The sequence below is a fragment of the Crassostrea angulata genome, chromosome 5 (assembly GCF_025612915.1).
Source record: "Crassostrea angulata isolate pt1a10 chromosome 5, ASM2561291v2, whole genome shotgun sequence".
NCBI classification, from domain to species: Eukaryota; Metazoa; Mollusca; class Bivalvia; order Ostreida; family Ostreidae; genus Magallana; species Magallana angulata.
The window spans coordinates 6,306,738-6,319,593 of NC_069115.1; positions in this window are offsets into that span (position 1 = coordinate 6,306,738).

Sequence of the window (12,856 nt, forward strand, 5' to 3'; positions counted from 1 at the left end):
TCAATCAATCATCAAGAAAATATAAAAATAATTCAAAAATGTACAATTAAACAAAGATCTCGTACCTACATGTGAATTCTTGTGGAAAAAACCTTGACTTTTTGCGCAACCAATGTTTCTTGGAGAAAACTGATTTTAACACAGCTATACAGTTCCAGTTTCAAAGTTGCTTGGTCCGATAGTTTGGTTATAATTTTTATCATTAATACAATCCTATTAGCTTTGTCCTCGGGAACAAATTTTAATATCTCTAAACAAACAATGGGTATTATTTTCCATAGCCATGCTTTTGCTTAAATGACTAAGAATTTCAGACCTACTGTATATAAATGTCCATCATTGTACACCTAATAAACACAACCATTGTTTTGAAATCTGAAATGTGCATTAATAGAACACTGGACCAATCAGCTTTATAATATCATTTAGAAAGCATTAAGTAGGGACTTTCGACCCCCATAACATTTAGAAATGTTAGTTTCTTTATCAGGGTAAGTGAAAATGGGTCTCATCATAATTCCAAAGACATCTAATTTTGCCATTTTACCCATCCTTGAATACCTATCAAGACTTTTCTCTGAAAACCAGCTCACATGGTCCATGACATCCTTTGTGTCCCACAACCCAAAACTGACATGGTCACTGCATACCCCTTTGTAGTCTATAGACTGTCTCCTCTTCATCTATTCCGAATAATTTCAAATAGTATTTAAGACGACTGTGTATAACATGGGTAGTGACATGTGCATCCACAACGTACCTCCTAGAGTTATCAAGAGGTCTAACAAGATAGCCTGTGAAAAGATCGATACCCACTGACTGAGCTTTTTAACATATTTTTCTTATCCAGTCACAGGACACGCCATCCTATCATTCATTCTCATCAACGAAAATTCATCTAAAATTCCATCATTAACTGTTTTTCCTACAGTATAAGTTAAAAAAGCCCTTCATCATTTTGAGTTCTTTTTATCTCTTGCGGAACACGCCTACGTTTTCTCCCGCTCTACTTCCCCATAAAACTAAACTTTGAAAAATGTTTGATATCTTTACTACGTTTTTCTCTTTCCCTTCGAATCGAATAATTCCCTGATTTGTCCGACTAAGGACTGTTCAGTGCCTGCAACTAATCCTTTTGTACAATCACAATCAAATTAGCCTGTTTTCCCTTAAAAAAAATACATTTTATTCTGAGTTCTCCCATTAGAATCTTTACCGATAATATAATGTACAAATTTTCTTTGGATATGCCTGCACTTTTGAGACCACCCCTGTGCCACCACCTAGTGTTTACCTATAATGCACAAGCATACTTCCTTTCAGTTTTGTTTGGGTATTTGAGAAGAAGGCCACGTGCTTTTTCTTTGATTAATATTTTAAACCTGCGGTCTAAAAATGTCAGATTCATTTCAAATTTGTGTAAAACGTAATAGAAAAATGGCCGTTTTAGATTACCACTCAGAGTGCTATAGACACAGAGTTTGCAACGAAGCGTTTTCATACGAACTTTGCAGTAGGACGAAAACGGACATTAATCAAAAAGATGATTGTGCAGAAGAAAACAGAAGCGGGGAGGAAATAGACTACAATGCAAAATCTGAAAGTTTCCTTTGTGGGGAATAATGGCAATCTGAATCGTTCTGATAGTCAAATTTCCTCTTGGGAAAACGTAGCTGCATCAGAAAATCCTTCTCAACCAGAAACGAGTCAAATTGGCGGCGACTTGGCACAGGGTCCCGTCGTCCTCAAGTAAGAAATGTTCGCCTTTCATGTTGGGAAATTTCGAAGCCCAATAGCAACAATATAAAGAGAATGAGCATGAAAAAATTGACTGACGCTAGCATTAAAGAGTGGGTTCAGTATTCTAGTAAGCAACCGAAAACAAAGTACTTGTAAAGACAAGAATAATTAACTATTTTGTGGGAAGTATTTTGATATTCTTCACTCAAGTCCAGAAAGTTTGCTCGAAGCTAAAAATAAAAACACAGCACATGACAGGTTAAAATCAGAGGGATGGTTCATCCCTCAGTTCTGCAAGAGAATAAAAAGAGTGATGTGTTGGTGAGCACCCAGAGCCAAAAATAATGCAGTAATCCTTTGTTAAGAACCTCCAGAGTCCTCAATGTTCCCAGGAACAGAAACCTGATGACTTTGAGTTGAGCCACAAATCTTGCAAAATCTTGAACCTACATCATGATGGCATAAGAACATAAGGTATGGAAAAGTTAGAACATGTATGAAAAAGACACCTGCATTCTAAAATTAATTAAAACGGAGCTCAGCTGCATACAAATCATGTGAATGGGACAAAAGAGAAAATCGATGTTTTGTTGGCCCTGAAATATTTTTACCAACCCTATCAAGCAGTAAGGCTTTTTTAACAAGATACTGAATAATGGGCCACCTACAAGGTAAAGGTGTCAGGTAAGGGTGGGCGTTTTGCTCTTGCAGGCATTTTAAAACTGGTGCTATTGAACAATACGAATAAAAAAACGGTGACAATTGTATGATAATATTCTGAGCAAACACATTTGCACCATCTGACTGAACTATGGGGTGAGGGGAAAATGGCGTTTTTTATAGTATTAAGTGGAAAAGTGTATATCTAGCATGACATTGGAGTCCAAAGCCATTAGATCTACAGATCTAGAATGCAGCCCAAATTCGGTATGCTAAAATTCTCAGCTATTCGGGGATAGCTTGCAATCCTGTAGCGATAGCTTCCGAAACTCAGTATAAGCAGGGTTTCTAATGGTCAAAATGTAATGCACTTTTTAATTAATATTTTCCCATCTAGTTATTTCAGAAATCATTACATATTTAGGTTGGGTTTTTTTTCGAGCATCTAAAGCCTTCCTCCTCCCATGCAGCAACCACTGCATGGTTGTCAACATACATCGTATGCATTAACCCTGTGGTTTTCTAAATCTTGTCTTATGGTAATGAGTGTTTGATAGAGAGCTTCTGCCTTTTTCAAGTCAATAGGCTGAGTATCATTATCACTGAATAAAAGAAACCCAATCTTAATTCATTTTCTATGATTTCCCCCCAAGAAAACCATGAGGCATTGGTATCTAACTTTATTTTAAGATGTTCTTTTGTATCCAATTGACATATCCTTCCCATGTGTCTTAAAACTCCAAATATCTTATTTCATTTTTATCAAAATTATCTGGTCCCATAGAAGGGACTCCTGGATTACCAGATGGAAAAAAGTGAAAGTTTAAGAGGATAACAAATGGTGAATAGGACATAAAATTCACTGGCTTCTCTTTCTAATCCTTACTTCCTTTGTATTTCATACTTTCTTTCTTGCTAAATACTTTTATTTAATCTGCTACATCTGAAGCAATCCATCTTTCTGTCTGCATTTGACTCTAACAGTTTAAAAGCAAGCTACACAAATTAGGATGCCTCTCATGTTGCGGACTTACTATCAAAGCTTTTTTAAAAGAAATCTTTAACAGGATGGCCTCCTGCAGCGGCATTGTCTACCTTGACCTTTAAGGCTGCAATAAGTACCCAAGGGGAGACTAGTTTTGGCGTAAATGCTAGGGTTCTTACATTTTCTAATGTTTCTCAACAGTTTATCTGCAGTGTGTGGCTGATTTTCTTTTAGCTTCGTCATCCTGTTTTCTCAATTCGTTAAATCTGCAGCCGCTTAGGGAGTTAAGGTTATTGTTCCTGATACAGGCAGTACTGGTTACAAGCTAGGGTAGGTCCTTCCCTAAGAAGACTTCCTTTTGAAGAACTAACATTAAGAGTACATGCCATAGTAAACACTATGAAAAGTCTTTGTTAGAACCACAGATTCTACGCCACAGTAAACACTATGTTAAGTATTTGTCAGGACTATAGATTACACGCATTTATAAACACTATGTAAAGTATTCGTCAGGACCATTGATTCCACACCATAGTAAACACTATAGTGTCCTTGTCAGGACCAGATATATCATGTCATCATGTTTTTATAACAAGGCATCTTCGCGAGCCAAGGGTTTTCGGTCCACTTTGCCCCCCATAAACCCTTGGCGGATTTCATTACGAAAACTCGGTGACAAGCTCCGTTTTATGATTGGCTGCAGCTGGGAGTAGCTGATCCAATCGCAGTGCTTGTAAATAAAAACTTTAAAAGAAAACACATGTGTGATCTTTGGTAAAACATTCGTTGCTTTTAACAAGTTGAGGCACAAGTTCTCGAGTACAGTGCCTCCCCAACGATGGTCTAACCAGATCGCTTTAAAAACCTATATATTTTACTGGGATTATACATAGTTCTGCAAACTTGTCAAGGCTCGCGTGAATGCATGGGAAGTAAACATGGCGAATGTAGAAGTTGCCTATCCTTATTATATATTATTATATTCGTTCCTGCTTATGGTTATTGCTTTTAAAGGTTCAATGAGCTCTGTTTTATTTTATTTGTTTGGTTCGCATTATTCACGACAACGATACCTGGTTTTATGGCATGAAAGCTTTCATATAAATCGGCGACTTTTTCACTCCCGGTACAGATCCTTACAAAACACTATAAATAAAACATCCCGTGCTTTCCCATGGTTATAACTTAATTCGTATTTAATAGCATCGTTAATTATGTTCCGATATTCGGTAGTCAACATGTTTTCAAGTTGTATTAATGCCGTAGTGTATATAAAACCCGTTGTTTAATTCGATTAAAATGTAAATATGCAAGGGGCGCAACTCATGTTGCTCGCTAGATAGCGCCACCACATCACCAAGTTTTCGTAATGAAATCCGCCAAGGGTTTACGGGGAGCAAAGTGGACCGAAAACCCTTGGCTAGCAAAGATGAGAACAAGGATGATGTTGATAATCTGAATAATTGTAGAACAACTTCATTAACAAGCTTATTGTTTAAGGTAATGGTATTGTTCAAATAATTTTTAATTACATTGAAGATAATGAGCTCCTTTTAAAATCTCAGGGTTCCAGCCAGGAGATAAAACTTTAGAAAATTTATGATAAAGTTATATAAAGTTTAGATAGAGAAAAAGATATACGTTTTATTTTCTGTGATATTTCTAAACCATTCGATAGAGTTTGACATCTATGTTTTATTCATATACTTGAAGGGGTAACATATTAGGCTGGATTGAGAATAATTTGACTCATAGACAACAGAGAGTAACATTACAAGGATTTACTCCTTGTTTCAGAAATTAGATGCGGGGGCTCCCCATGGTTCAGTACTTGGTCCTGTTTTATTCCTGTAACATATGAATGAAATTACTAATGATATTGTAAACAATATTAGATTATTTGCAGATGATACTTATCTATTTGCTAATGACCTTGACAGAATACAAAATTGGTCCAACGCATGGGCTGTAGATTTTAATGCAAATAAAACTGTAGATATTTACTTTACTAGAAAAAAATGTAAACTTTCCAGCAATTCAGTTTTCATGTAATTATGAAATGATAAATAATAACAAAACGTCAGGTACACTGAAGTTTGCATCTACAGTCTGATGGTGGTTGGTCCAACCATATTAGTGGCATTTATAAAAGAAGGCATGCAAAAGATTGTATATATTATTAAAGATTGATCAAGCATACATTTGATGGAGAAACACTAGTCTTGTTAAAATAGATTTGACTTTTATCAGACCTATATTAGAATATGGTGATGTTGTATGGAGCAACTCTACCAATGATAACGCTGAATTGCTTGAAAAAGTAAAAGTTGAAGCAGCCAGAATGATAACAGGGTTGAGAGTTAACTCTTCCTAGACTATATTATAAAGTGAACTTGGGAAAACCCAAGGAATGGAAAGGGATAAACATAAACTTATCCTAATCTACATAAAGATTTATGGTTTAGCACCACAATAATTGTTAGATTTAATTAAACCATTCTTTCTAACTGAACATGCATATAATCTTAGGTCTAATGGCAATTTTTACTATTTAATGTGTGTCACTATTTCGGACTACTTTTTATTTCGTTTAAAGTTAAATTATGGAATAATCTTGATGTAAAAATAAGAAATTCATTAACTTTATCCATTTTTATGTCAAAACTCATAAAACAAAAACTACTCAAAGCTTAAAAACACTACTGTTTATGAAAGAAAATATTATTTTATCTCAATTACGGAATGAAGCTCGTAATTTTAATGCTCGTTTATTTAAGTATAAGTGTTATAATTACCTATGCAAGTTGCCGACACAGATATCAAATATGTAAAAATATATTAAAAGAACAGCGAAAAGAATTTTAAATGATCAATTAATTATGTTAATCAACTGAATATAAAACATGAAATAGAACATAGAAAATTCATCCGAGTACTCGATCGGAAAGTAAGCGAGAAGTCAGAAGCCATTTTTATGTCAAAACTCATAAAACAAAAACTACTCAAAGCTTAAAAACACTACAGTTTATGAAAGAAAATATTATTTTATCTCAATTACGGAATGAAGCTGGTAATTTTAATGCTTGTTTATTTAAGTATTTTCTAGTCGATGTGAGTCAATGTTCATACTGTGGGTATAAATCTGAATGACATATACATTTTTTTACTCGAATGTCCAAGATACACTTTACAAAGAAATACACTTTTTAATCAATTCAATGACATTAGTGTACCTTTTCATATCAACTATATTCTTTATGGTTGTTGCGAATTTTCATACAACAGTTTATAAATGTAGTTATGAATGTATACAATGTCATGCATTTGTTAAACAACAAATTAATGAACAATTTATATATGATAAAGGTATAGCTTATTATTTGATATCCAATTATCCCTTGTCCTGTATACCAAAAAAAAAACAATAATAAATTTCTCTGTAAACAGGCAATACTATATTATATAGATTATTCTATAACACCACTACTTGACTTTGTATTTTGGAGAGGCTTTACGTAGGTTTTGCCTGTTACCTAATCCATTTGATTTCTCATTGAGATATGTTAAAATTAATTTCTCCCCTATTCATTTGATATATTTTGACTCCTTTTTGTGATTGGCTTCGGCCGATCAATGTTGTGTCCATATGAGACATCTGGCAAATTTTACTGGTTGCGCAAGCATTCTGCCTTGCATTAATTTATTTACTATGCAATGGCAGTCTTTTGTAAATCTTTGATTACGTGTAGATGACTAGAACCGTAATTTTTATGCGTTTGCCTTGAGAGTAAAACATTAATACAGTTACATAAGATATATAAGGAATAAGGAATCATTCTTTGAGTATTATGAGGTGATAATTTTGGTCGGGGCGTGATCAAATCCAATAAAGCCCGCAGGGCTTTACGATAAATTTGATCACGCCCCGACCGAAATTATCACCTCATAATATTCAAAGAATGATTCCTTATTACTTATATTTATATAATTTTAAGCCATCGTACAATTAAATCTTTAACTATAAATAAGCAAACCCCGCCGGCGCCTCAATTTGGCGTCATTTGTATTATGGGTTATATAGTACAAAATCGATACGTAGTGTTATCACAGACAAAGACACTGGATGATGTAAATATAGCTAAATTAAGAGCGACGCTTTGAACAAGAACATACTTTATATTAAGTCTTAAATAGATGTATTTGATTAGTTTGTTTGTTTTTATTTTTAGTACTTGTTTTGGTAGTTACTATAAGTCTATAAACAAAAAATGAAAGTTGTTAGGTTGAAAATAAAAAGACTTGGTCACATAGTTCAAAAATAGAACCGATATCTTTATAATTAAAGTCTATCTTTCACGGTAACCTTTGATAGAAATGACAGACTTGAATACCTGCTCTATATAAGTGTTATAATTACCTATGCAAGTTGCCGACACAGATATCAAATATGTAAAAATATATTAAAAGAACAGCGAAAAGAATTTTAAATGATCAATTACTTATGTTAATCAACTGAATATAAAACATGAAATAGAACATAGAAAATTCATCCGAGTACTCGATCGGAAAGTAAGCGAGTAGTCAGAAGTCATCAATTAATAAAAGCTTTATTTCCTATGTCGCATAAATTTTAACAAGCCGGGCGTAATTAGGAAATAAACAGCAAAGTTAAAAAGTTCAAATCCCGTGAATCCGAGGGCATCCCAGTAGATCACGTACCAACCAACTTCATATCCTGATGAACTCTCTAACATTGCTCTTTATTACTTATATTTACGCTTGAAAAAGAAAAATAGTTCACAACTTTTAAAATTACCGAGATTTTAAGTTTACAATAATCCAAGCGACAAGCGATAAGCGTGTGCTATGATCATTGTGACGTCATGAAAAAGTTCATACAGAATTGAACGTTTTCTATATTCTATAGGTTTATAATATGTTTTACGGTGCGACCGTTGGGGCGAGCGCAGCATGTGATCAAATAATGAATTATGATAAATCAATAAAAATAAAAGTATCAACGTAACGTAAATGAATTTGAATGCAAAATAAAATATAAACATGCCTATTTTTTCTAGTAAATTTTCATTATTCATAATTTATAAGATTGTTTATTTATTTAAAATAGAATTTATCTCAGATACAATGTTGTTGAATAATAAAGATTTTAACATAATGTTTATTGCAGTTTATTTCCTCTTCTTGCAGCAGACATTTTTCTTAAACTTACATATAAAAAATTGACTTATCATAGAGTACCCCCCCCCCCCGTTTAAAAAAAATATATAATTTACGTATAAAAAAAATTGTTGATCATATAAGAAAAACGGTTTTGGACCCCCCCCCCCCCCCCCCCGGGAGGATGTAATAAATGTGAAAATAAATATACCATTGAGCAGTTAAAGAGCTAAATGCATACTACGCACTCACCATTCCTCAACCGGATTAGAATTTCCCTGATTTTGTGAATTTCTTTTTCATTTTTGCTTGTAAATATTTTTTTAATGATGCTGCTGCACCCCCTTTTAAAAAACGTTCCTGGAAATTACTGTAAATATATAGTGAATAAAATAAATGTGAGCAAGTTACAACTGTTTCCTATTAAAATAAAGAGATGTCCCCATTCGTTTAGTAAGCTTTGCAAGATTTTGAGAAGATTTTGGTATTTATATTTCAGCAGATTTACAATAACTACTTAGAGTAATCTCCCCTTATTGTGACGTCAAAGGTTCACGTCGGTCAAGTGTCGTCTGTCTCTTTGAAAAAACCCTGAAAAAAAACTAAGTGAAATATACTGTTTTGTTTACTTAAAAAGCATGATATTCTTAAAATTACACAATTAATCTGTTTCTCAAAAGTTTTACTTTGATTCTCGCGAGAAGGAATCAAGTCTAGTGAGATCGTCCGACATTGATAAATTGCATTGTGGGTCGAAATTTACTGACTCCGAAAAATTCTGTGGGATCAATGTGCAAGAAATCAATTGTGACGTCACTGGAAGGAACGACAACTCTGTTAGTCTTATGTAATAGAATTATTTTATTTACAATGCATGATGTACATAGTCTTTTATCTTGTTCTCGTGAGAGTGTGAAATGGGAAATCATATTTACAGGGAATTACTGGGACGATTAAAACAAGGCATTACTGGTCCGATTTACTGACGCCAAAAAAATCCGTTGAATGAATGTGCAACTGGTCCGAATTTTCTATTCACACACGCCTTGCCGGTAGAGCTCGCTTCGCGCCGGCGCTGCGCGCCGCGCTCGCTCATATGTTTTACGGTGTGACCGTTGGGGCGAGCGCAGAAGGAACCACACATCTGTCATCATTGTTAAATGCAACCCGTGGACTTGCCCTAACCAAAAAAACTTTGGCTTTGTCTCGAAAACGTTTACCACCGCAAGGAACCCGAAGTTATCAACATTTTTTAAAACAAACTACCACTGAGCATTAATAAAATGTTATTATAAACAGACTTATTAAATACAATAATATTATGTTTTATCATTCCTTTACCTTTTAATAATGATCATTAAAATCAGTAAACAAATTGTGTGTCTGTGTTATTTTTCATTTTGTTCCTTGTTGTTACCTGTGTTTTAATTATTTTCCTCTGTGACATCAATTTTGTTTTTAATCTTTTTCATTTTTGTACGCTATATAAGCGTTGTAGACATGTGCCCTCAACCTTTTTTAGTGTGTGATATCCAATATAATTGAAAGGTTTGACCACATATGCAACTATAACAAATACAAGTAGATATTTTAAAAGTTTAATTTTTTTCTTTTATTTATTACAAAATGACGTGGCTGCACGTAGATCTAATAATGATTGGACTTTTCTTTTTGAATAATTTTTTGTCACCTACCTAACGTATGCATATATGATTGGATCAATATGACTGTAAATTTAGCATGGAACTTGCATGTGTATTTACTAAGGAAAAAAAATTATCAAAACAAAACTTATCAGCCAAAGAGTCACCGTTAACACTGATACTGAGTACTTCCTACACGTTTCATCCAGTACAGATGCTTGATCCACCTCTAAATGTATCGCGGGAAATTAAACCGCGAGATCACTGTGACGTCATACTTAACTTTCTTTTGCGCTCGACAGTTTTCGTAAGTTGTCGGGGAAGGAAATGACGTCATATGTCAGCAAACGTTCAGTATTTTACGTAAGCATATGTGCTGTTTACTTTAATGTTTTAAAAAAAAGGACTTTTTATTGGTAAATGCAGAAAGATATATGCGATTTACAGGTAAGATTTTCCTTAGAAACGCTTCCTGTTCCGCCATGTTGCTATGCACCGCAAAGGATCACTGGGATAGTAGAACGTTTTCACGCGGGTCCACAAAATTTTCTTTGAACAATGTGCAGATTTCAACTCGAATTTTCTCCGTTCATACACGTTGTCTATGGAGCTCGCTACGCGAGCGGCGCTTCGCGCCGCCTCGCTGCGCTCGCTATTAACGTAGCTCGCGGGTTTGCTGACGTCACAATAGGAATCGACGTTAAGAGTTGACCGTCATAGTAAACTCATAATTTTATTTTAAAATGACAAATGAGATATTTAGAAGCATAAAAGAAAACATTTTAAAAAGCTTATATGCGGTTTATGACTGTTTATATAAAGATTTATAATATCAAGCGCTGAAAATTTAAAGATGTCAAATACATTGTCACATTTTGTTCTATAAAGATAAAGAATGAGTGTGCGTTAAACCATTTAAAGTCATGTTTTAAAATAGAATGATGCATTAACTTCGCTTTTTTTTTTACAATTATAACTTCCGTAATCTGTACTACCGATTAAATTCTTAAATTTCTTTTGGCTTTTAGATAACTGTTTTATTCGATTACTTACTTATAATGTCAGTAGTTGCCTGGCATTTTATTTCTGCATTGATTGACTCAGAGTTTCATAAAAACAAAAATAGCAATTTTCTGTATCTTTACAGCCTTACATTAATTGCATTTTTAAATAACATTCACAATAATGTCTAATAAGCATTATCATGTTCTAAAATGTGTTAAACATCTAGTCTTGTCAATAAATGCATTTCATTTTTGGTGTTCTAAGAAGTAAGGAAATGATGACGTCAGGCTAACGTCGTAATGAAAATATAAGGTTTTGAGAAATCTTTTAAATCTTTAAAGTTTTTTTTGCCAAAAATTGGCCGAGAACACATACTGATATTTTTTTATGAATTGATTCATAATTATCTCCTCTGTTTTTGTGTTGAGTATGATTAATTTCGTCTGAATCGTTTAAAAGTTTGGAGCATAGTTTTGTAATGCGTTTCTCGGTTAAAATGTGCATTTTACTATATATTTCATTGAAATGGCGTTGCTTGATTTTATCAATGACACTGTATTTGAAACACGATAACACTATTACCGCGCAGACAAATCTTAAATAAATTTTAGAAATAAAACTATAAAACCAGGATCGCGTGGACAAATTTTCAAGGTAGGTTTTCTCACAAGCAGGTAAACCCGCGAGCTACCTTAAGAAACATATTTGCAAATGTAAATATATTTCCTTACTACCTGCTGAAGCCGGGTGTAGATAAAATGTGACGTCACAATGCAATTTTTGGTTTCAATAAGTGCACCTATATCGTAACCTTCAATGAAGTAAATGAATAAATAATTTATCAAATTTCTTATATCTTAACATTCATGAATAAATGATTTTCTTCACAATTTCAATTAATATCAATTTGATTTTCAGGTTTAAAAACATTGGTAAAACAATATCGTTTCAAAATTTGTACAACATAAGAAATATTCGTTATCCAGGTCCAATCAAGGGTGTACGGTGATTTACCCTGGGTTGTATTCCATACGCACTGAGGCATGCGGCCCCAGGCTATATGGAATGCGGGGGGGGGGGGGGGGGGGGGGGGGAGTCCACGTACACCTTTGCTTGGACCTGGCATCAGGATCATGGAGCAATTTCAGACTTAAGTCAAAATTTCCGTCATTTATAAAATTATTGTTAATCATAATATGACGAATAAAATTTGCAATTAACAACTTTATATCAAGACACTTTTAATAGCATTTGAATTTAGTCACTGTCTCCCATCAAGAGACAATAAGACTATACAACTTTTGACTAAGTCTATAATTGCTTTATGATCCTGGAGCCTGGATAACTAATAATCACAACTTACAAAATGTTGTAAGGTGTGTGTGTGTGTGTGTGTGTGTGTGTGTGTGTGTGTGTGTGTGTGTGTGTCACCACAATACAATTAAGCTCATCATTCAATACTGCCATTTACCCACACTCTGTTTCCTTTAACTTACGGAACTAACATACAAATTACTAACTTTGCATGATTAGTTTCCCTTTTGAGCGGTCTATCAAGGAAGTTAAGTCAGTATTTTGAAAGATAATTATTTTCATCTATTTGAAACTGATTGTATGTTCTTTGTAATTCATGAAAACTTTGTAA